Here is a 26,196-nt window from a genome sequence, read left to right as displayed (position 1 = left end):
TGAAATATATATGGCAAATAGAAATCCTATATGGATGGTATTAAAAGATAGATGGGAGGTGTTGAATGGAATTGAAGGATGGGACTAATAACAACTAACAACAAACAATAACAAGATAACTAATAATGTAGACACACTGTGTCCATAATAAGTGTATGGGTTGTAGGTTGGGAGCTTTTGTGAAGGAGCACAGTTAGAAAGATATGGCATATAGAAGTAAACCGGATGGACATCATGAAAATGATCGTAGAGGTTGAGAGTAGAAGAAGTTCAGGAGAAAGAACAAACAAAATATAATTACTGTAAAATTGACTGTGTCCATAAAATGTAGATAATGGGTATGGGCTGGAAGTAGAGGCCTAGGCGTTGTTGTTCACTAGTTTGCTCCAAGTGGGGAAAGGGTGGCGGGGTTGGAAAGTAATAAAGGGGAATATATATATATTTTTTAAAGGATATGTATGTATGTATGTATGTATGTATGTATGTATGTATGTATGTGTGTGTATGTGTGTATATGTGTATGTATGTATGTGTGTGTATGTGTGTGTATGTATGTATATATATCTATGTATGTGTGTATGTATGAATTTATATATGTGTGTATATATATATATATATATATAAACATTGGGGATTGGAAGTGATGCAGACAATTACATTGATGGAAGTTACAATCTATCTGCAATATTTTAAAAAACAACAACATCCAAACAGATGTAAATATTAATTATCGGCTATCCAGCTAGCTAGCTAGCTAGCTAAGTTTACTAGCTAACAGTGAGGAGAAACAATAATACAACAATTTACTGTTGTAAATCACAAACTGATAAGCTGGTTTTACTATAAAGATATTTGCCTAGGCATGCCTGATAGACATGGCTGTAGCTAGATACTGTCTGCCTACCTACCTACAGTGCATTAAAAATCTGTAATTTAAAGGGATTTTTATTTGGATTTCATGTAATGGACATACACAAAATAGTCCAAATTGGTGAAGTGAAAAAAAAAAAACTGGTTTCAAAAAATTCGAAAAAATAAATAACGGAAAAGTGGTGCGTGCATATGTATTCACCCACTTTGCTATGAAGCTCCTAAATAAGATCTGGTGCAACCAATTACCTTCAGAAGTCACATAATTAGTTAAATAAAGTCCACCTGTGTGCAATCTAAGTGTCACATGATCTGTCACATGATCTCAGTATATATACACCTGTTCTGAAAGGCCCCAGAGTCTGCAACACCACTAAGCAAGGGGCACCACCAAGCAAGCGGCACCATGAAGACCAAGGAGCTCTCCAAACAGGTCAGGGTTGGGTTATAAAAAAAATATCTGAAACTTTGAACATCCCACAGAGCACCATTAAATCCATTATAAAAAAATTGAAAGAATATGGCACCACAACAAACCTGCCAAGAGAGGGCCGCCCACCAAAACTCACGGACCAGGCAAGGAGGGCATTAATCAGAGATCAACAAAGAGACCAAAGATAACCCTGAAGTAGCTGCAAAGCTCCACAGCGGAGATTGGAGTATCTGTCCATAGGACCGCTTTAAGCCATACATTCCACAGAGCTGGGCTTTACGGAAGAGTGCTGTGGGGATGTTTTTTATCGGCAGGGGCTGGGAAACTGGTCAGAATTGAAGGAATGATGGATGGCGCTAAAACAGGGAAATTATTGAGGGAAACCTGTTTCAGTCTTCCAGAGATTTGAGACTGGGATGGAGGTTCACCTTCCAGCAGCACAATGACCCTAAGAATACTGCTAAAGTAACACTCGAGTGGTTTAAGGGGAAAACATTTAAATGTCTTGGAATGGCCTAGTCAAAGCCCAGACCTCAATCCAATTGAGAATCTGTGGTATGACTTAAAGATTGCTGTACACATTTTACATTTTAGTCATTTAGCAGACGCTCTTATCCAGAGCGACTTACAGTTAGTGAGTGTATAAATGTTTCATACTGGCCCCCTGTGGGAAACAAACCCACAACCCTGGCGTTGCAAGCGCCATGCTCTACCAACTGAGCTACACCGGGCCCAGTGGAACCCATCCAACTGGGAGCTGGAGCAGTTTTGCCTTGAAGAATGGGCAAAAACCCAGTGGGGGGGGGGGTGATAGTTATGCATGCTCAAGTTTTCTGGTTTTTTTTTGGTCTTATTTCTTGTTTGTTTCACAATAAAACATATTTTGCATATTCAAAGTGGTAGGCATGATGTGTAAATAAAATGATACAAACCCCAAAAAATCAATTTTAATTCCAGGTTGTAAGGCAACAAAATAGGAAAAATGCCAAGGGGGGTGAATACTTTCGCAAGCCACTGTAGGTACATTTGTACTGTTCAAAGGTTGAGGGTTATGGCATATTTCTTTCTATTAGGCTAGATATTGTTCTATATGTAATCTCTGTGCCTGTGGACATGTATGCATGTTCAACTATTCTACCCTAATGGTGATGTCAACTGTCATTCAAACTGTACAATAAATTATAATTTATTATCTATTTTTGTCTTACAGACAATACTGTCTTGCGCCTAGGCTTCTTCCTGGAGTGGATTCTAGATGGAGAGAAACATAATTCCGTGAACTGTATCCCTTTCAATGGATTGGACATTATGTTGAAATTCAAGCAGAAGATGTCTCAAGAGGACCTGAATGGCAGTTTGATCATGACATGTCTGTACAAGTATACCCTGAACTTTACTACATTGATCATACTGTATTTTCTTACTGTATGTTTCTGTGTGATTGACAATTTCATCATGACCACCTCTCCCATCATCTGCTAATCACCAGTTCTCTTAGCTAAAGATTGTTAAACCAGAGAATGTGATTTAACCAAACAGTTTTGGTATTCATTACTAGGAGTTTTCAACCAATCTTAGCTTGGCGATGCTGTCGTCGTCCTCGATTTGTGGAAACAGCTGTCTCATAAAATGTCTGTGTCCAGTTGCAGGAGGTCAGTTTGAATTGAGAAAACGCTCCATTATTAAAATTAATACTTTTTTTGCTCCATGAAATAATCGAACAATGTGTATGCCCCATCTTGTCTATTTCAAGTCTTCTCTCATTGACTGAGACAGGTGTCTGTCACAACTTTCTTTTTTTTTTTTTACGGACAGTCAGGTGCACACTCCAACACAATTTACAAATGCAGTATTTGTGTTTAGTAAGTCCACCAGATCAGAGACAGTAGGGATGACAACACGTTATTTGTATTAACTTATTTAATCTGAGTAGCCCAATTGAGACCAGGGTCTCATTTTCAATGGTGCCCTGAGACCACAAAATATTAAAAAATATATAATAACAAGTACACGAGAACATCACCAACATCACAGCCATCATAAACAAGTTACTAAATCAATCAATCAATACAATTGCACACCTCGGTGAACTAATTTATTATCAGGGTTTTAAAATGCCCAAGTGGCACCAGGGAATCCAAATGTAATGAATTTTGTAAGTGATTCCAAAAAATGTGGAGCGTGCAAAAGCGGATTTACCTAATTCCGTGGAGACCCGAGGAATCTGAAGAGTTAACCAACCATGTGAATTGGGTTATATTTATAGGTGCGTGAATTGGACCATATTACTGTTCTGCCTGTGCATTTGAAATGTAACTAGTACTTTTGGGTAACAGGGAAAATGTATGGGAGTAAAAGTAAAAAGTACACATTTCCTTTAGGAATGTAGTGGAGTAAAAGTTGTAAAAAATATAAATAGTAAGGTAAAGCACAGATACTGATTTTAAAAAACTACCTAAGTAGTACTTCAAAGTATTTTTTCTTAGTTACTCTACACCACTGGTATTGTGTTTTGAGAATCTGCAGAGAGAAGAATGAGGTGGTTGTGTCATTACTGTTGTAGTCTTGATTTTATATCTTTCAGTGTCCCTTGCTGGTTTCTGTCCCACAATCTTGTTGTGCTCCATAACCCCAAGGTGTGTCCCCTCCCTCATGCTTGTGTATCCAAAACTCAGCCGATTTTGGGTATTTTTCAGCAGGACACTGTGGAAGGACTCCAGATAACCTGAGTTTTACAAAGACAAAAGGTAAAAATAGAAAAAGTGTTAGACTAAATTGATGATATGGTCTGGAAGGTTATCTGTGGACCTCAGGCTACAGTGGCTTGCGAAAGTATTTACCCCCCTTGGCATTTTTCCTATTTTGTTGCCTTACAACCTGGAATTAAAATGGATTTTTGGGGGGTTTGTATAATTTTATTTACACAACATGCCTACCACTTTGAATATGCAAAATATTTTTTATTGTGAAACAAACTAGAAATAGGAAACAAATCTAAAAACTTGAGCGTGCATAACTTTTCACCCCCCCCAAAGTCAATATTTTGTACAGCCACCTTTTGCAGAAATTACAGCTGCAAGTCTCTTGGGGTAAGTCTATAAGCTTGGCACATCTAGCCATTGGGATTTTTGCCCATTCTTCAAGGCAAAATTGCTCCAGCTCCTTCAAGTTGGATGGATTCCGCTGGTGTAGCACAATCTTTAAGTCATACCACAGATTCTCAATTGGATTGAGGTCTGGGCTTTGACTAGGCCATTCCAAGATATTTAAATGTTTCCCCTTAAACCACTCGAGTGTTGCTTTAGCAGTATGCTTAGGGTCATTGTCCTGCTGGAAGGTGAAACTCTGTCCCAGTCTCAAATCTCTGGAAGACTGAAACAGGTTTCCCTCAAGAATGTCCCTGTATTTAGCGCCATCCATCATTCCTTCAATTCTGACCAGTTTCCCAGTCCCTGCCGATGAAAAACATCCTCACAGCATGATGCTGCCACCGCCATGCTTCACTGTGGGGATGGTGTTCTCGGTGTGATGAAAGGTGTTGGGTTTGTGCCAGACATTGTGTTTTCCTTGATGGCCAAGAAGCTCAATTTTAGTCTCATCTGACTAGAGTACCTTCTTCCATATGTTTGGGGAGTCTCCCACATGCCTTTTGGCGAACACCAAACATGTTTGCTTATTTTTTTCTTTACGCAATGGCTTTTTTCTGGCCACTCTTCCGTAAAGCCCAGCTCTGTGGAGTGTAAGGCTTAAAGCGGTCCTATGGACAGATACTCCAATCTCCGCTGTGGAGCTTTGCAGCTACTTCAGGGTTATCTTTGGTCTCTTTGTTGATCTCTGATTAATGCCCTCCTTGCCTGGTCCGTGAGTTTTGGTGGGCGGCCCTCTCTTGGCAGGTTTGTTGTGGTGCCATTTTCTTTCCATTTTTTAATAATGGATTTAATGGTGCTCTGTGGGATGTTCAACGTTTCAGATATTTTGTTATAACCCAACCCTGATCTGTACTTCTCCACAACTTTGTCCCTGACCTGTTTGGAGAGCTCCTTGGTCTTCATGGTGCCGCTTGCTTGGTGGTGCCCCTTGCTTAGTGGTGCTGCAGACTCTGGGGCCTTTCAGAACAGGTGTATATATACTGAGATCATGTGACAGATCATGTGACACTTAGATTGCACACAGGTGGACTTTATTCAATCATTATGTAACTTCTGAAGGTAATTGGTTGCACCAGATCTTATTTAGGAGCTTCATAGCAAAGTGGGTGAATACATATGCACGCACCACTTTTCCGTTATTTATTTTTTCAAATTTTTTGAAACAAGTTATTTTTTTCATTTCACTTCACCAATTTGGACTATTTTGTGTGTGTCCATTACATGAAATCCAAATAAAATGTATATAAATTACAGGTTGTCATGCAACAAAATAGGAAAAACGCCAAGGTTGATGAATACTTTTGCAAGGCACTGTACATCTAACCACCTGTAACCCATAACACAAACCCATTCAAACACTACCCAATTAATGTTTATGCCATGCTTACTGTAAATTGAGCTACCTTAGCCGTCAGCTTGTAAATATTTTTGCCAACTTACCTTAACCTTGTGCAGAGCTAGGGGTTGTAAGCACATGCAGATTCTGTACCACCTATAACAAAACACACAACAATACACAATTGAACCACCCCACTAATTGTATTGATCTCTATCAGACGATGACTAACTTACAAAGAATGCATTAATGATTAAAGCATAAAAGGTTGATACTGTACTGATATGAATTGTTTCACATAACAGGCTGTGATTCATGTGAGGAACATTAGGGGCTAGGATGAGATAAAACGTGTATTTCTTATAGATAAGACTTGTATTTCTCACAGATACGAACACTGCCTCTTTGTTGTCTGTGAACCATCCTTGAACGTAGTACAGTGGAATGGTGTCTTTTGGGTGCTGACTCCACAGGTTATGATAAAAACGTATGCCTGGCAACAGTGTGCAACAAGTGGAGCGCCAAGAGGCTGGGACTAGCCTGTGCGCCAACGAATTGGCTGAGTAAGTCTAAACCACGCTCAGTCTCTACTCTGATTGGCCAGCAGAGAGTGGGAACTATCTCTGTCAGAGTATTTGAAGAAGAACCTGTAACAATGGATTAGTTCTCTGTCTGCCCTGCGTGGTATTTCAGTGAGGGGGGTACTTTAAAGTAGATTAGACAGTGCGAGCTATGATAAACTCATAGGAGGTACCTTAAATTAGATTAGACAGTGCGAGCTATGACTGAAGGCTCATAGGGGGTACTTTAAAATAGATTAGATAGTGTGAGCTATGACTAGAGGCTCATAGGAGGTACTTTAAAAGTTAGACAGTGCGAGTGTTGTCGTATGCATGAGAGTGTGAATGATAAACCTGTATACCTTGATAGAAAACTAATTGGGCTGTCCAAACTGTATAATTTGGGGATAACTTTTGGGTTTGTGGTTGCTTAAACCGTATAACCCGTTAATAACAATTGGGAACATAAAGCTAAAGTGATGAATTGTGTGACTGAACTGAGGCGTTTGAGCTGATATGATTGAACTGTGGCGTTTGGTGTTAGACATTGCATAATACTGGTTTTAGGTGCTTGGGTTGAGGCTTTTTGGTTGATTATTTGATGTAACGTTTGATGTTTGACCCTGCAAAATACTGGTTAAACAATTAGACTGAAATAATTCGGTTTATCGTTGAAATATAAACATGTACCAACTTTAACTAATTAGGTGGGAATCATTTGATTTAAATAAATAGATTAAAGTACTTTAAATAACGACAAAATATTGGAAACACTAAAACGAGAAATAGCTCCTCAAAAGCCTACTCCCGCTGGAGAGGGAAGAGAGAGTTGCGAGGGGAGGGGCTGGAGACAGCGAAAGTGTGGCTTTTGGAGCCCTGATAGACTGGGAGTTGGCTGGGAACACCACGGGGCGATTGTTTGAGAGGTACCTATAAATTTATAACGATATATACGTATGGGCTTGCTCACCCGAACGTAGACGTACGTCATGGGTGAGAAAGTAGAGAATATTTACATTTGCATTTTTGGTAATTTGGCAGACGCTCTTGTCCAGAGCGACTTGCAGGAGCGATTGGGGTTGAGTGCCTTGCTCGAGGGCACATCGGCAGATTTTTCGCCTGGTCGGCTCGGGGATTGGAACCGGCGACCTCTCGGTTGTTGGCGCGGCGCTATTGGTCACTAAGCTGCCTGCCGCCCCATATGAGTTTAAGGTTGTGCCGTTGTTTGATCATGTGATAAGGTTTAATGGGTAATCGGACCATGACTAATGTGGTTATGGAAGTAATGTATCAATAGTGGAGAGCCAATAGGGGGCTCCATTGAACTATTATGGTTTATTTGGCATTTCAATGGCATAAGGGGAAATCTGTATGTATGAGGGGAATTCGATTATGTATTATTAAAGAGAGGACAAAATACTTAAAAAAAATAAAAAAGATTAGAAATTGAGAGCTGAACATGTACAGTGGGGAAAAAAAGTATTTAGTCAGCCACCAATTGTGCAAGTTCTCCCACTTAAAAAGATGAGAGAGGCCTGTAATTTTCATCATAGGTACACGTCAACTATGACAGACAAATTGAGGAAATAAAATCCAGAAAATCACATTGTAGGATTTTTTATGAATTTATTTGCAAATGATGGTGGAAAATAAGTATTTGGTCACCTACAAACAAGCAAGATTTCTGGCTCTCACAGACCTGTAACTTCTTCTTTAAGAGGCTCCTCTGTCCTCCACTCATTACCTGTATTAATGGCACCTGTTTGAACTTGTTATCAGTATAAAAGACACCTGTCCACAACCTCAAACAGTCACACTCCAAACTCCACTATGGCCAAGACCAAAGAGCTGTCAAAGGACACCAGAAACAAAATTGTAGACCTGCACCAGGCTGGGAAGACTGAATCTGCAATAGGTAAGCAGCTTGGTTTGAAGAAATCAACTGTGGGAGCAATTATTAGGAAATGGAAGACATACAAGACCACTGATAATCTCCCTCGATCTGGGGCTCCACGCAAGTTCTCACCCCATGGGGTCAAAATGATCACAAGAACGGTGAGCAAAAATCCCAGAACCACACGGGGGGACCTAGTGAATGACCAGCAGAGAGCTGGGACCAAAGTAACAAAGCCTACCATCAGTAACACACTACGCCGCCAGGGACTCAAATCCTGCAGTGCCAGACGTGTCCCCCTGCTTAAGCCAGTACATGTCCAGGCCCATCTGAAGTTTGCTAGAGTGCATTTGGATGATCCAGAAGAGGATTGGGAGAATGTCATATGGTCAGATGAAACCAAAATATAACTTTTTGGTAAAAACTCAACTTGTCGTGTTTGGAGGACAAAGAATGCTGAGTTGCACCATACCTACTGTGAAGCATGGGGGTGGAAACATCATGCTTTGGGGCTGTTTTTCTGCAAAGGGACCAGGACGACTGATCCGTGTAAAGGAAAGAATGAATGGGGCCATGTATCGTGAGATTTTGAGTGAAAACCTCCTTCCATCAGCAAGGGCATTGAAGATGAAACGTGGCTGGGTCTTTCAGCATGACAATGTTCCCAAACACACCGCCCGGGCAACGAAGGAGTGGCTTCGTAAGAAGCATTTCAAGGTCCTGGAGTGGCCTAGCCAGTCTCCAGATCTCAACCCCATAGAAAATCTTTGGAGGGAGTTGAAAGTCCGTGTTGCCCAGCGACAGCCCCAAAACATCACTGCTCTAGAGGAGATCTGCATGGAGGAATGGGCCAAAATACCAGCAACAGTGTGTGAAAACCTTGTGAAGACTTACAGAAAACGTTTGACCTGTGTCATTGCCAACAAAGGGTATATAACAAAGTATTGAGAAACTTTTGTTATTGACCAAATACTTATTTTCCACCATAATTTGCAAATAAATTCATTAAAAATCCTACTATGTGATTTTCTGGAATTTTATTTCTCATTTTGTCTGTCATAGTTGACGTGTACCTATGATGAAAATTACAGGCCTCTCTCATCTTTTTAAGTGGGAGAACTTGCACAATTGGTGGCTGACTAAATACTTTTTTCCCCACTGTATGTGTGAAGATAGTTTATTAACCACACCCGTATGTCAGAGGTTTTGTGCCCCACAGGTGAACTAAAGGAGAAGGTGACCCACTCTATCTAACCAGGAGACTGGTGAGCATCCAGTCCCTAAAAAAAGAAAAACTGGAAGCAGGCCTGTTGGGAAGGGCCCTACCAAGTCCTATTAGATCCACCTGGGTGCATGTCACACACTGCAAAAAGGTAAACCCAGTTACACCTGACGAACAAACACAGAGTTAGGAGAAAGAACCACTAGGGCTCGGGGGTTGGCTCCTTAACGAAGATTCCCTTACCCTGTCTGATCATCCCTGTGTGAGTTCGATAGAAGGTAAAGCAATGGGTTGGCCTCTGGCGTCTGACATGTTCTCAGGGCGAGGGTGGGGATTCACAGGTCTCCCGACGGTAGGTAGCTGTCTGATTGTGGGGGCCATATTCCTAACACACTCAAACCCTCCTGATTAGCCAGAAGTAGTAGTTAACCTAACACAAGTTGATAAAATAATACCTGAGCACAGTCTACAAAAGCATAGGAGACAGCTAGACGTAGGGAAAGGGGAAGTACTAGGGACTTTAGGGAAGGACATCACCATATGTATGTCACCATGTACATCCTGGGACTATGTAGTTGCTCATACCAAGCGGGGGGGGGGGGGGGGGGGGGGGGGGGGGGGGGGGGAAGATATGTCAATCTCCATACACAGTTTAGGGACAGGTGTAGTATTGTGAAAGTAGGGAATTACCAGAAATGGCAGTGCAACCCATATAAGGGTAGGTACTGTCTGAAAGTCTAAATTACGCTAAAACAGGTTACAGACCTGAACAAGTGAGATATCCTCCTCAACTGGGGCACCCTATAGAGTAAACCTCTCTGAGGGAGGTAGTGAGACCGGGGCTGTGGTGAAGATAGTGCAAACTATAGACCTGAAGAAAGTAGGACAGGTGGAGACGGGGTGTAGAAATCTTGACCTGTGGTTGGAATGGGTTCAGTATACGGCAAGAACTATGTCTAAAGAGGACTGTTATGCCTGTGGGACAGCCAAACCAAGGCTAACAACTACTCCGTTCCCCTTGACAGGCTTTAACTCTCTGTCAGGTTTATCCTCCATGCAAGCCACCTGGGAATGTGGTGAAGGAGTCTTATGGTAACTTGCACTATCTGTATCCCCCGATAACAAAGTCACCCCGACCTAGGTTGCCTCCGTTTGAAGTCTCAGGGGATTCTAATTGTTTTTCTAGGACTAGTAAGAGAGGATACAGGGTAGGGCATCTTAGCTACTGCTCCCACACAGAGAATGTCACAACTAAAGAGACCATGACTAATCTCTCCTCTTTGTTGCAGCCAGAGGATTTTAGGAACCAAAACCAGGCCCGTGCTGACATCTGATGGTTGTGTGGTGATAACAGATTGTGAACTCACCTACATACTCAAACAATCAAACGTGTCAGAGACTGGTGAGTTGTCACGTAGAAAGTAGGACCTCCTCCCGGTATCCTTTGATGAAAGGATATATATTGATGGGATAGGAGTACCCCGAGGGGTTCCAGGAGAATTCAAAGCTAGGAATCAGATCGCAGCTGGGTTTGAATCAAGTCTTTTCTGGTGGTCAACAATTAATAAAAACGTAGATTGGATGAATTATATTTACTATAACCAGCAAAGATTTATAAACCACACTCGTGATGCAATAAAGGGATTAGCTGAGCAGACAGCGGCAACTAGCTTAATGACATGGCAGAAAAGAATAGCTTTAGATATGCTTTTGGCTGAGCGGGACGGGGTTTGTGTTCTGTTTGGATCTATGTGTTGTACTTTCATCTCCAACAATACAGCACCGGACGGGTCCGTGACCAAAGCGCTTCAGGGACTCACCACGCCGGCGAACGAACTGGCTGAGAACTCTGGTATTGATAGTTCCCTAAACGGTTGGTTTGACAACATATTTGGTAAATGGAAAACTATTGTTGTAACTATTCTGGGTGAAGTTATAGCTTCTATGGGTATACTTGTTCTTTGTGGATGTTGTCTTATTCCCTGTGTCTAAGGGTTGGTGAGAAAAGGAGATGGAGAAGGTGGTTTCCCAACAGATGGTGAGATACGGCCCAATCCCGGACTCCGACCTAAGGAATGAAGGATATGACCTACCAGTCTTGGTGGAATCACACCCTAGAGGGTGTCTAAAGGGGGCCAAAATTTACTTCCCTGTTTGTGTTTTATGTTTTAATAATCTTGTGTTTTGTGTTCTATTAATCCTGTGTTTTATGCTTTATTAATTAAGTTAACCATTGTGATTATTTATTCCTCCTGATGTGAAGGTAAAGGATTCCTGGGTGGCTGGTAGCCAACTCAGTACATGTTAGGTGTAGGGGAGGATTGTCACGATCGCTGGAGGAAGTGGACCAATGCGCAGCGTGATGAGTGAACATACTTATTTATTAGAGAACAACACAACGAACAAAACAACAAACGATACGAAACGTGAAGTCCTACGGTTACACAAACCAAACGGAACAAGATCCCACAACACACTGTGGAAAACAGGCTGCCTAAGTATGGTTCCCAATCAGAGACAACAAGCAACAGCTGATTCATGTTGCCTCTGATTGAGAACCACATCGGCCAACATAGAAACAAATGAACTAGATAATAAACCTAGCACACAAAACACATAGAAACAACACACCCTGGCTCAACATAACAGAGTCCCAGAGCCAGGGCGTGACAGTACCCCCCCCCCCCAAAGGCGCGGACTGCGACCGCGCCAAACATAAACCGAACAGGGGAGGGCCGGGTGGGCATTCCTCCTCGGAGGCGGTTCCGGCTCCGGGCTTGACCCCCACCCTCCAACAAACCCCCCAAAGCGCCCCTGGTCCGGTCTGGCCCTGCTGGCCGGAGCTGGACTGAACACTGGTGGAGCGGATTGCTCTAGCTCCGGAGTGGAGCAGCTGACCGGTGCCGGACCAGGCACCGGTGGAACAGGCACGGGCTGTGCCGGACTGACGACGCGCACCACAGGCTTGGTGCGGGGAGCAGGGACGGGCCGGACCGGGCTGACGACGCGCACCATTGGCTTGGTGCGGGGAGCAGGGACGGGCCGAACCAGGCTGATGAGGCGCACCACTGGCTTGGTGCGGGGAGCAGGAACAGGCCGGACCGGGCTGACGACGTGCACCATAGGCTTGGTGCGGGGAGCAGGAACAGGCCGGGCCGGACTGACGACGCGCACCACAGGCTTGGTGCGGGGAGCAGGGACGGGCCGGACCGGGCTGACGATGCGCACCATTGGCTTGGTGCGGGGAGCAGGGACGGGCCGAACCGGGCTGACAAGGCGCACCACTGGCTTGGTGCAGGGAGCAGGAACAGGCCGGACCGGGCTGACGACGCACACCATAGGCTTGGTGCGGGGAGCAGGAACAGGCCGGGCCGGGCTGGCGACGCGCACCATTGGCTTGGTGCGGGGAGCAGGAACGGGCCGAACCGGGCTGACGAAGCGCACCACTGGCTTGGTGCGGGGAGCAGGAACAGGCCGGACCGGGCTGACGACGCGCACCACAGGCTCGGTGCGAGGGACAGGAACAAGCCGGACCGTACTGGGGACACACACCACTGGCCCTACGCGGGGATCAGGAACGGGCCGGACCGGACTAGCAACACACCCCAGTACCTCTCGCCGTGCCTCTACATTCTCCTTCCCCCTGGTGACCAGTGACTCCCGTAACCTGGCGGCCTCCTTTGCCAACCCGCTGAACCACTCTATCCCGGCCTCCTGCTGCCCCGTCGTCCACGGCGTGAGCCCCCCCCTAAAAAATGTCTGGCCGTCTCTCCTCCCCGTGGGCCAGGCCTCCATGGCTCTCGCCAGACTCTCGCTCCTCTGCTCCCAAGTCCAGCCTCTCTCCTCCTCCCGCGGCTTGACCCAGTCGAGGTTGATATCCTTTAGAGCCCTCTCTGGTGTTGGCTCCTGGACAAGCTGCTTGGTCCAGTTATGGTGGGATCTTCTGTCACGATCGCTGGAGGAAGTGGACCAATGCGCAGCGTGATGATTGAACATACTTATTTATTAGAGAACAACACAACGAACAAAACAACAAACGATACGAAACGTGAAGTCCTACGGTTACACAAACCAAACGGAACAAGATCCCACAACACACTGTGGAAAACAGGCTGCCTAAGTATGGTTCCCAATCAGAGACAACAAGCAACAGCTGATTCACGTTGCCTCTGATTGAGAACCACACCGGCCAACATAGAAACAAATGAACTAGATAATAAACCTAGCACACAAAACACATAGTAACAACACACCCTGGCTCAACATAACAGAGTCCCAGAGCCAGGGCGTGACAAGGATGGAAGGTTTTTAACATTTATTTTCTTTTATAATAAAATGTTAGTGTGAATCTATTTTTGTTATGCTGTTATCCTCATGCTTACTTATGTGTTGTTCAACTATGTTATTTGGAGTGACACCATAAATGGTGTCAAAAAAGGGAATCCTAAATTTTCCCTTAAAATGTTTTGGAATAACACCCAGTGGGTGTGAAAAGGGGGATTGTGGGGTTCTATTTTCTCATAACTGGATGGGATGACTAACTTACAAAGAATGCATTAATGATTAAAGCATAAAAGGTTTATACTGTACTGATATGAATTGTTTCACATAACAGGCTGTGATTCATGTGAGGAACATTAGGGGCTAGGATGAGATAAAACGTGTATTTCTTATAGATAAGACTTGTATTTCTCACAGATACGAACACTGCCTCTTTGTTGTCTGTGAACCGTCCTTGAACGTAGTACAGTGGAATGGTGTCTTTTGGGTGCTGACTCCACAGGTTGTTATGATAAAAACTCATGCCTGGCAACAGTGTGCAACAAGTGGAGCGCCAAGAGGCTGGGACTAGCCTGTGCGCCAACGGATTGGCTGAGTAAGTTTAAACCACGCTCAGTCTCTACTCTGATTGGCCAGCAGAGAGTGGGAACTATCTCTGTCAGAGTATTTGAAGAAGAACCTGTAACAATGGATTAGTTCTCTGTCTGCCCTGCGTGGTATTTCAGTGAGCCCGTATACGAACCAACATACTTATCATACATACATTTTGCATATAATAAATTTAGCTTGGATTGAATATCTCTTGATTATGTTTTCTCTTATTCCAATACCAGATTTGAATTACGCAATTTCTAACACTAGCTTGGCACACCTAACATGGACATTTCATTATTGTCAGCTTGCTGTTAGCTAGCGTCACTAAATTGGCAGCAAGATTGCTAGCCAGCTGAGAACCAACGAACCAACCATAGACAATTTATACACATTCACCATTGCTACCAACACAGAAACAGAGTGAGTGAGTTAGCTATGTTGACAATTCAATGTTTTCCAGAGAAGGGTGGAACTGATGGCTACCAGATTGAGTGACTCTTATTTGCTAACGTTTGTCAAATATAGAACGAACAAACAAACATGTTTACTCTGCTGAAAGTACCAGTCTAACAGTGACTACCATGGCATAGGCGAAATTGATTGACAGTGTGTATCCAAAAGATAGCTAGCTAGCTGTATGATTTAGCTGATGGCTTTCAGAGTTCAATACAGGACTGTAACATTAGCTAACTAGCTAACTTACCAAGTCCAGCTAGGCTAGCATGCTAGCTAATGTTACATTACATCTAAACGAGAATATTACATTTTGTTGTGAAGGGAAAAAACGATGGTATCTCATCACTTCTCAGCTGTCGTCGAAATGGATTCCCCATCATTTCATCTTGAAAATCCCTCTGATAATATTTGGTCACCGCAAACATCATTCTTGATAACCACAAGCCACTGGCAGCATCGGGGTAAGTCTCTTTTTTATTATTTTATTTATTTATTTATTTAACCTTTATTTAACCAGATAAGCCAGTGTGGTGAAAAGACAAACGTTGCTGATAATGCCGTGATGATAAGAAGTCCGCTGACACTGTACTTTGTTTATAAAGGTTTATTATAACAAAGAGTTTCAGCGTCAGATTTACAGATACCTGCAGATATCTGAAGAACAGCCGGAGCCAATTCTGTAATTTGCTATTCCTATCTCCTCTCTTCAAGACATGGTATTTATATCCTATGTGACATAGTATGGCGTGATTTTAATACCAAATCCCTGGCTTTTCTACATATCTTCCCATATCCTTTTTTCCAGGAATTTAGTAATGCTTTCCAGATGTTTCAGCAAGCAGAGCCAAGTTTCCTCTAACACACTTTTTGCAAACGTCAGCACAATCATAGACCCTAAGACACTACATATTTCCCCCCTTCGAGACTAATTAAGTCTCGAAAACAAAAAGAATAGGATTATGACAAATAACAATTTTTGTTCTTGAGTAACTTTAGCAATAAACCAAAATGTATGGAGAGTAAACACATGTTTATATACACACATTTTTGTATGTAGTGTAAATACATTGTTATGGAGTGTAAATAAATTGTTATGGAGTGTAAATAAATTGTTATGGAGTGTAAGAGCGAAAAACCTGTCTGGCAGCTTTCATTCCAAATATCCATCAGTCAGTCAAGACAGGAAAATTCTCTCACGGCCCCTCTGCCCTAGGCGACCACCTAAGTACTCCAGATCAATTTATAGATCTTTATCAATACATTTTAAGCTATGATGCAATTGAATACACATGAAAACCCCAGCAAACAAAATACAATCAAAATGTCCACATTCAGGCTGGTCGACCCATCGGACCCTCCTGTGGATTCTCTCTGTCCTTGCCTAGACCCAATATCCCTAAGCTTCAACGAAATAAACAAAAACATCTGAGGTCCCCACATGTACCCAACAACAGAAAACATAATTCTTCAAAAGATTAATACAGAAAGAATATAACACTGGAATGTAGTCCACTACACTGCAGCTTCCACAGTGTCGACTTTCAATGCATCGTTGATGATGGAATCGGAACATTTCCACTCCTTCCTTGTTCCACTTTCTCCAGTCCATTCATATTGTCCATGTTTGAGTATTTGAGTCCCTCTACATATTCCCCCATATGCTTCTGGAAGAAAAGAAAATACCAAACAGTATCTTTTGCAAAACAACACATTCAAATTAAAACTTCAATATCAACTAAAAATATAAGAATTCCAAAAATGATATGAATTCCATTTCCCCCCTTTGATTCATCACAATAATATAATTATCCCACAATCAGATATTCCAAATTTCCTAGAGTTATTTGAACCCTAGTTTTCATAGCATTTTAATCTGACTTTTACCAATTTTTTCAAAAACCATTTCACTGATTTATTCACAAAACTCTTTCCCATTTTCTGAGGATATTAAATCGGGAAATTCCCACCTGCTTATGACTTCTTTACACAAGAACTTTGCAACCGACTGAGCATATTTTAGCTTAGTTGAACATCTTATGCACCACTTGGTATATGAATGTAACCAAGAATAACAGTCACACATAATTTTTCAGACAGATTGTGCACCTGCCTATGACATAGTCAATCTATTTAAGAAAATATGGTTCCAAAAAACTCCTACTCCTTTGTGATCTTTATCCTAATCTCCCCTCTTGCAACATTAGCTAACCCATAGCTTCCTAAATCATCATGGTTTCTCCAAAACAATAATTGATTGCTACTCTAAGGATTTTTTCATTGTCTTCAAAACACTTGCTTTCGAAAGTCCTTCAATTTCTGGTTCAATCCCTTGGATTGCTTCATCTTTCAATGGATACTGATTCTTCCAAGGAGGTCTGCCTCCTGGTCGAAGTTCAACTTTCACCTCAATTGGGCTGATTTCACAAATCCAATATCGGTACTGTGTTGATATCACAAACATTCTTGAACTTTTTGCAACATCTCTTCTTCCATAGATTCTCAATCCATCTTCACACTTCAAACAGATTCATTTATCATCCGTACAGCTTATGACTCTCCTTGTCCTTGAGCCAAAATCATCATTTTCAGAAATCGCTGATCTTCACTCCTCCAAATCCTTCTCCTAATTAGTTGATTTTACATAGTGAGATGTGTAACCTCTTCAGGCTGAACACAGATAAAAGCCTTTCTGCTATCCATCATCACTTCCCATAGTCCAGGGCTTAACTTCATTCTAGGGGGCTTAACTTCATTCTAGGGGGCTTATATTTCCTTATGAAAACAAAAATCCCTGTTCTCAACCAAAACATATATATATATGTATAAATCTCTAACATAGATCTTATTGTAACATGAGTCGACACACAGCTGGCATACATCAAATGCAGCGGCTCACTCTGTCTCACACACACAGGCTCCGTTTTCTCATACACACACGAAAATAATGGATCCGTTTATACAAAGCATGCTTACCGCCGTTCCTATTTTCCTTTATATTCCATTCTAAATTTCTGCTACCTCAGGTTGTAGACATTCAAAAGAGAGGATTACTTCAGACAAATACTTCGTCAAATAGATTCTGAGCGGTAACATACAATTGAATATATCTTCTACAACCTGCAGTTCCCAGAACTGACTTGAGAGTTAATCTAATAACTATCAAGATTCATGGCCCATCATTTGATCGCCTTGTTTTCAAGGGCTTCCTTAAATTAACGGCGTCCTAAAAGTATACTTTTTCGTTATTTTATAGCCTTATTCCTTCATGCCTTTCCTTGGACACTCCTTTTACTTTTATTCAAGCCAAATATCGGTGTGCCCTATCGGTGTGCCCTATAGACACTCCCCCCTTTTTGCGTTGTACCCAACGCAACGAATTTAGAAAATATTGAACGGAATTCTCATCACACAGCAAATACCAGCAAAACGCACACATAAGTAATTTAACGGTACATCCCCTCTGCGCACACACTCTGGACTCACAAAACGACCAGCGCCCAATGTTTGTGATTAAGCTCACCTTATCTGCCGGCTTCTTGAGCGGGAGTCACTTTGTAGCCCAGGAATGGAATGCAGAGAAAAGACGTAACACGTCCCAAAGACCTCGCCGCCATTAATGTGGTGAAAAGACAAACGTTGCTGATAATGCCGTGATGATAAGAAGTCCGCTGACACTGTACTTTGTTTATAAAGGTTTATTATAACAAAGAGTTTCAGCGTCAGATTTACAGATACCTGCAGATATCTGAAGAACAGCCGGAGCCAATTCTGTAATTTGCTATTCCTATCTCCTCTCTTCAAGACATGGTATTAATATCCTATGTGACATAGTATGGCGTGATTTTAATACCCAATCCCTGGCTTTTCTACATATCTTCCCATATCCTTTTTTCCAGGAATTTAGTAATGCTTTCCAGATGTTTCAGCAAGCAGAGCCAAGTTTCCTCTAACACACTTTTTGCAAACGTCAGCACAATCATAGACCCAAAGACACTACACCAGTTGAGAACAAGTTCTCATTTACAACTGCGACATGGCCAAGATAAAGCAAAGCAGTGCGATAAAAACAACAACACAGAGTTACATATGGGGTAAAAAAACATAAAGTCAAAAAAATACAACAGAAAATATATATACAGTGTGTGCAAATGTAGCAAGTCATGGAGGTAAGGCAATAAATAGGCTATAGTGCAAAATAATTACAATTAGTATTAACACTGGAATGCTAGATGTGCAAGAGATTATGTGCAAATAGAGATACTGGGGTGCAAAAGAGCAAAATACATAACAATATAGGGATGAGGTAGTTGGGTGGGCTAATTTCAGATGGGCTGTGTACAGGTGCAGTGATCGGTAAGGTGCTCTGACAACTGATACTTAAAGTTAGTGAGGGAGATAAGAGTCTCCAGCTTCAGAGATTTTTGCAATTCGTTCCAGTCATTGGCAGCAGAGAACTGGAAGGAATGGCGGCCAAAGGAGGTGTTGGCTTTGGGGATGACCAGTGAGATATACCTGCTGGAGCGCAGACTACGGGTGGGTGCTGCTATGGTGACCAATGAGCAAAGATAAGGCGGGGATTTGCCTAGCAGTGATTTATAGATGGCCTGGAGCCAGTGGGTTTGACGACGAACATGTAGTGAGGACCAGCCAACAAGAGCGTACAGGTCACAGTGGTGGGTAGTGTATGGGGCTTTGGAGACAAAACGGATGGCACTGTGATAGACTACATCCAATTTGCTGAGTAGAGTGTTGGAGGCTATTTTGTAAATGACATCGCCGAAGTCAAGGATCGGTAGGATAGTCAGTTTTACGAGGGCATGTTTGGCAGCATGAGTGAAGGAGGCTTTGTTGCGAAATAGGAAGCCAATTCTAGATTTAACTTTGGATTGGCGATTCTTAATGTGAGTCTGGAAGGAGAGTTTACAGTCTAACCAGACACCTAGGTATTTGTAGTTGTCCACATACTCTAGGTCAGACCCGTCGAGAGTAGTGATTCTAGTCGGGTGGGCGGGTGCCAGCAGCGTTCGATTGAAGAGCATGCATTTAGTTTTACTAGTGTTTAAGAGCAGTTGGAGGCTACTGAAGGAGTGTTGTATGGCATTGAAGCTCGTTTGGAGGTTTGTTAACACAGTGTCCAATGAAGGGCCAGATGTATACAAAATGGTGTCGTCTGCGTAGAGGTGGATCTGAGAGTCACCAGCAGCAAGAGCGACATCATTGATATACAAGAATTGAACCCTGTGGCACCCCCATAGAGACTGCCATAGGTCCAGACAACAGGCCCTCCGATTTGACACATTGAACTCTATCTGAGAAGTAGTTGGTGAACCAGGCGAGGCAGTCATTTGAGAAACCAAGGCTATTTAGTCTGCCAATAAGAATGCGGTGGTTGACAGAGTCGAAAGCCTTGGCCAGGTCGATGAAGACGGCTGCACAGTACTGTCTATTATCGATCGCGGTTATAATATCGTTTAGGACCTTGAGCGTGGCTGAAGTGCACCCATGACCAGCTCGGAATCCGGATTGCATAGCGGAGAAGGTACGGTGGGATTCGAAATGGTCGGTGATCTGTTTGTTAACTTGGCTTTCAAATACTTTCAAAAGGCAGGGCAGGATGGATACAGGTCTGTAACAGTTGTTATGTGCTCTGGTAGGTAGAACGGTGAAAGAACGGCGAAAGATAATGCATTTTCGCGCTTGTTTGTAATTAGCACAGCCAGACACACAAGGGCATGATGAGAAATGTAGTGAAAAACTAACCTTTTCAAAAAAATCTTGCCTAGAGAAGTTCTGAGTTTACTGTGTGTTGGTCGTTCAAAGTAAACAATGCCAAGTTTGTGGGCACGCCCCCTGTACCTAGCGGGGCGGTATATGCATTCGCTATGAATGCCGGACTTTGTGGTTCACTATGAGCAGCCGAATACTACCAGTGAAATGAAAATGTGCTTGTTCTAGCTTGTGGTTTGGATCATTTGTATGTTTATGAGAAAAACGTAATGTTGTTAATATAGTAATGACTATATGCAATGTCAGAGCCAGCGTGAAATTTCCCTTTAAGTCAAAACTGTAACTAGGCCAGTCAGGAACATTCAATGTAATCTTGGTAAGCAACACCAGTGTAAATTTGGCCTTATTGTCCTGCTGAAAGGTGAATTTGTCTCCCAGTGTCTGTTGGAAAGCAGACTGAACCAGGTTTTTCTCTAGCATTTTGCTGACCTCTATTCAGTTTATTTTTATCCCCAAAAAACCTCCCTTGCCCTTGCTGATGACAAGCATACCCGTAACATGATGCAGTCACCACCATGCTTGAAAATATGAAGAGTGGTACTCAGTGATGTGTTGTGTTGGATTTGCCCCAAGCATAACGCTTTGTATTCAGGACATAAAGTTAATTTCTTTGCCACATTTTTTGCCGTTTTACTTTAGTGCCTTATTGCAAACATGATACATGTTTTGGAATATTTGTATTCTGTACAAGCTTCCTTCTTTTCACTCAGTCATTTAGGTTAGTATTGTGGAGTAACTACAATTGTTGTTGATCCATCCTCAGTTTTCTTCTATCACAGCCATTAAACTCCGTAACTGTTTTAAAGTCACCATTGGCCTCATGGTGAAATCCCGGAGCAGTTTCCTTCCTCTCTGGCAACTGAGTTAGGAAGAAAGCATGTATTATTGTAGTGACTGGCTGTATTGATACACCATCCAAAGTGTAATTAATAACTTCACCATGCTCAAAGGGATATTCAATGTCAGCTTTTTTTTTTTATGTTTACCCATCTACCAATAGGGGCCCTTCTTTGCGAGGCATTGGAAAACCTCCCTGGTCTTGTGGTTGAATCTGTATTTGAAATTCACAGTTCGACTGAGGGACCTTACAGATAATTGTATGTGTGGGGTACAGAGATGAGGTAGTCATTCAAAAATCATTTTAAACACTATTATTGCACACATAGTGAGTCCATGCAACTTATTATGTGACTTGTTAAGCACAGTTTTACTCCTGAACTTATTTAGGCTTGCCATATCAAAGGGGTTGAATACTTATTGACTCAAGACATTTCAGCTTTTCATTTTAATTAGACCGTTGGCTTTCATACTTTTTGATTTCTCAGTGGGGATCAAGCAATTTCTCCAACTGTCAACACACTGTTAACACATTCAAATGAATAGAGGACGCGTATGCGGAGGTAGGTTGAAATTTTGGGGAGGTGTGCGTTCGGGCTGTGCATCCCCTGCTGACAGTGGTCTCAGAGCTGCACAGCTATGTCACAATGGGACGCCGGACTACCGTGTATCTGTATCATTGCACTCTGAATAACTCTTGAAGGGTTTAATCATAGTCCAAAACATGAGTGGCGCAGTGGTCTAAGGCACTGCATCGCAGTGCTAACTGTGCCACTAGAGATCCTGGTTCGAATCCAGGCTCTGTCGCAGCCGGCTGCGACCGGGAGACTCATGGGCGGCGCACAATTGGCCCAGCGTCGTCCAGGGTAGGGGAGGGAATGGCCGGCAGGGATGTAGCTCAGTTGATAGAGCGTGGCGTTTGCAACGCCAGGGTTGTGGGTTCATTTCCCACAGGGGGCCAGTATAAAAAAATATGTATTCACTAACTGTAAGTCGCTCTGGATAAGAGCGTCTGCTAAATGACTAAAATGTAAATGTATGCATATGCATAGCAGTGTTCTATAATATTGTACCATTGGCTTTCATACTTTTCAAAATCTCAGCACAGCTGAAGCAATTTCTCCAACTGTCAACACATTCAAATGAATAAAGGATGCGTACCAGAGACACGTTGGTTGGGAATTGTGGGGAGGTGCATGTTAGCGCTGTGTGTCCCCCATGGATGGTGCCCCGGGGCCCCAAATGCGGTAGTCCGGCCCTGCTCAGAACTGTGTATATATCTCACTGGGACACAGGACTATTGTGTCTCAGCCTCTGTGGTGGACTAGCTTTAAGTTGAAGTCAGTGGCACTTCAAATGTTGATATTTGGTTGCGTTGACAACCAAACACAATTCAATATCACTTTTGCAATACAGTAAATAGCCTGTTAACTTGTCGACAAGTTAACAAATGATATGTTGGATTCTCCATCTAAACCAAAAACGTAAGTACAAAAATAGGATGAAGCCCGTGGCTCAGACGAAACTATCCAAGCATTAGATGCATCTTCTTTATATGCTGATGTTTGGTTGCATTGCCAACCAAACACAATTCAATATTACTTTTGTAATACAGTAAATAGCCTAACGTTAAGGCTTAAGGCTATCTTACAAACTAATAACAGCATTTATTTAATGTTAAAATGATAAATGGGAGATAATGTCTAGATGCTTTCTACAGTGTAGATCTAGTATATAAATCGCCTGGCTGAGCTGATGAGACAACGGATTGCGCAGTCAGATGGAACAGAGTAAATAGGCATTTCAACTTCATAGATTTAGCCAGTGGTAACTTGTGGAATAGACACCAGCTGGAATGCAGTTTTAACCAATCGGCATCCAGGATTAGACCGACCCGTTGTATAATTAAAAACATATACATTCTGTTTTTAGCATCAACAAAACTCTCTCTATCCTCTATCTTGTTAAGAGTGTTCATGTGTGTTGGCCGCGCCCACTAATTGGCCACACCTGATCTTAATGAGTGCTTGTCTTTGAAATGCGGTCTGTTTGAATAGCCTAAAATAAACAGCTTTGTATGCGTAACAAAAACACGGCATCTTAGCTCCATTCTGCTGGAAAAAGTGGACTAATTCCATAAATAGAGAACAGAATATCATAGGTTTGAATCTCACTAATGCTGTGTCACAATAAAAAAGAAATGTGTTTGCATGATTAATGCCTAAGGCAGCGTTTCCCAAACTCGGTCCTCGGGACCCCAAGGGTGCACGTTTTGGTTTTTGCCCTAACACTACACAGCTGTTTCAAATTATCAAAGCTTGATGATTAGTTGATTATTTGAATCAGCTGTGTAGTGCTAGGGCAAAAACCAAAACGTGCACCTCTTGGGGTCCAGAGGACCGAGTTTGGGAAACCCTGGCCTAAGGAAATGAAATGAATTTCCATGTGTCCAATCTGTGCTTGGAGTTCAAAAAAGTTAACCCAAAATAAGCTAGCAGTGTTATTAAAGGTCTAATTGAAACATTCAGTGAGAGTTTTAAGGAAGTTATTCAAAAACCTCAAAATAACCTAGAATTTCCATTATCTTTAATATAACCTCCAAGGAAAACTTTAAAAGAACCAGAGTAAAACGTTCTCAGAACCTCCCTGCTACAGGTCTTCACCAATATAACCGAGCCTGATTACCCGAGATCTGGCCCGGTATATGACTGGGATCCAAAATTCTGTAGTTGACCCTCAAATCTCGGGTTGGATCACGCTCGGTGGCCACGGACCTCGGAACTGTGTGACAATATGTGAAATACCGACAAGATCCAAAATTGTATTTGAAGAAGAAAATATCTTGATAAGAATATCCTAAATATAATTTATAAATCACTTTTGCTACGCATGGCAGAGTTGGTTCAGGTTCCTTCAATATATTAATCTCGCTCCTCCGCCTGTCTGCCTCTCTCTGTCTGGCTTGAGTTCTAGCTATAGGGAACTTGCAACATTGTTTCAACTGGACTGGTGGGCCCTCACTGTTTCCTGCGCCAACGATGTGCTTGCATGGGAGAAGTGTTCAGGAAGCCTATTTTATGACCACTGGAGATATGGGATCAGAAATATGTTGCTAAATCACACCAAGGCGCAATGGTTAGGCCTATCAAGAAGGAGAGTGTTGGAAAGATTTTTCAAATACAGTGAGGAACTATTGACAATGGATATAAAACACTCTATTGACTTTCTGTGTAAGGTGGCGAAAAAATACTTTGAGAAGCTGCGAAGCTCAAGTGGTGGTTAATCAGAAATACTATCAGACATCACCAAATGGGAACTTTTAGGCCTATGGGCCTACATTTGCACACAGGCCAGGTAGGCTACTTCTATGCGGGCTCAAGCGAAATATAAAAATAATAAACATGAACAAAAAGGGTAAACAATTCACATAATTAAATAATGAATGCGCACAAATTAGCAGGAGACAGAGAGTATGGTAATATTTTATGTATCATTAAGGCAAATGTTGGGAAATGTCAAAAGTAAAATTTAGTAAACATGATTGACATTCTATAATTCAGATGTATGTTTAAATAAGCAATATAGCCAATACAGTGTGTAACCATGCCTTAATGTATGTATGTGTATTATTTTTGAGAAAGGGTCTGCCACCAATATAATGAGATAAGAGGAAGAGGTCATATGGAAAAGTTCACATAGCCTTTTTGGAGAAAACAACATGTGACATCTAGACGTTGAAAGATAAGGGTGGCGTGGCCATGAAAGAAGTTAATCAATTATCCTAAGGGTAGTAACAGTATATGCTATCTAAGGATGACTATGCACTTGTATTTGTATAAAAGGAGATCTTTGAGCCAAGGAGAGCCAGTTGTTCCATGGAGCAAGCTCGGCTTTGTTATGCAATAAAGTCTAATTCTTGGATTCACAAGCTCCGGTGTCTTGAGAGATATTTTTGAGTTGATTATTTATTAGTCAAATATTTCTACGACAAGAGCGCATTCTGGAGAAAGACTGGCCTATGCGTCTCCTCCACACACCCTATCCCTTCTTCTTGTATAGACATTTTCAATTAGGGATGTATTTTATGAAAATACTAAGCTCTAGTGTTGATAACAAATACATTATTTTAGATACATCTGAAAATGCATGTAAATGTTAACGTTCACTGCCAGACAAGTCAAAACAATTTTGCTGGCTTTCGTGGCAATAAAGCAGAATTGTTTTATCTTTCCGACCCAATTTGGATCCAATTCTCCCTCGTCTCTGACATATATTGGGTCGAATCTGGTCCACCTCGGATCCAAATCGGATCGGGTATTGATTTTTGTCAGTCTCGATTGGGGATTTCACGGATCCAATTTGGTTCAGATCTGAATTTTGGGATCCGAGAAGACCTCTACTCCCTGCAACCTAAAAATAAACATTCCCAGAACAGGCAAAACGTTCACTTCTGTTCTCAGAACATTAAAGAAACGTTCAGTTTTACCGTTCAGGAAACATATGACTTTGTTCCCACAACAACTGTCAAACCAAAAACACAACTTCCAAAGAACCATAATGTGCTAGCTGGGTTGCACTATTTGATGAAGGTTAGTGACAACACGTTGTTGTAATAAAATACAAAATATCTGACATTGCATTTCCATTTGAACTTTGTTGTGCTTTTACAGTGAGGGAAAAAAGTATTTGATCCCCTGCTGATTTTGTATGTTTGCCCACTGACAAAGAAATGATCAGTCTATAATTTTAATGGTAGGTTTATTTGAACAGTGAGAGA

This window comes from Coregonus lavaretus, assembly GCF_964263955.1.
Source record: "Coregonus lavaretus genome assembly, chromosome: 15".
NCBI lineage: Eukaryota > Metazoa > Chordata > Actinopteri > Salmoniformes > Salmonidae > Coregonus > Coregonus lavaretus.
Note: the sequence above shows the minus strand (reverse complement) of the source record.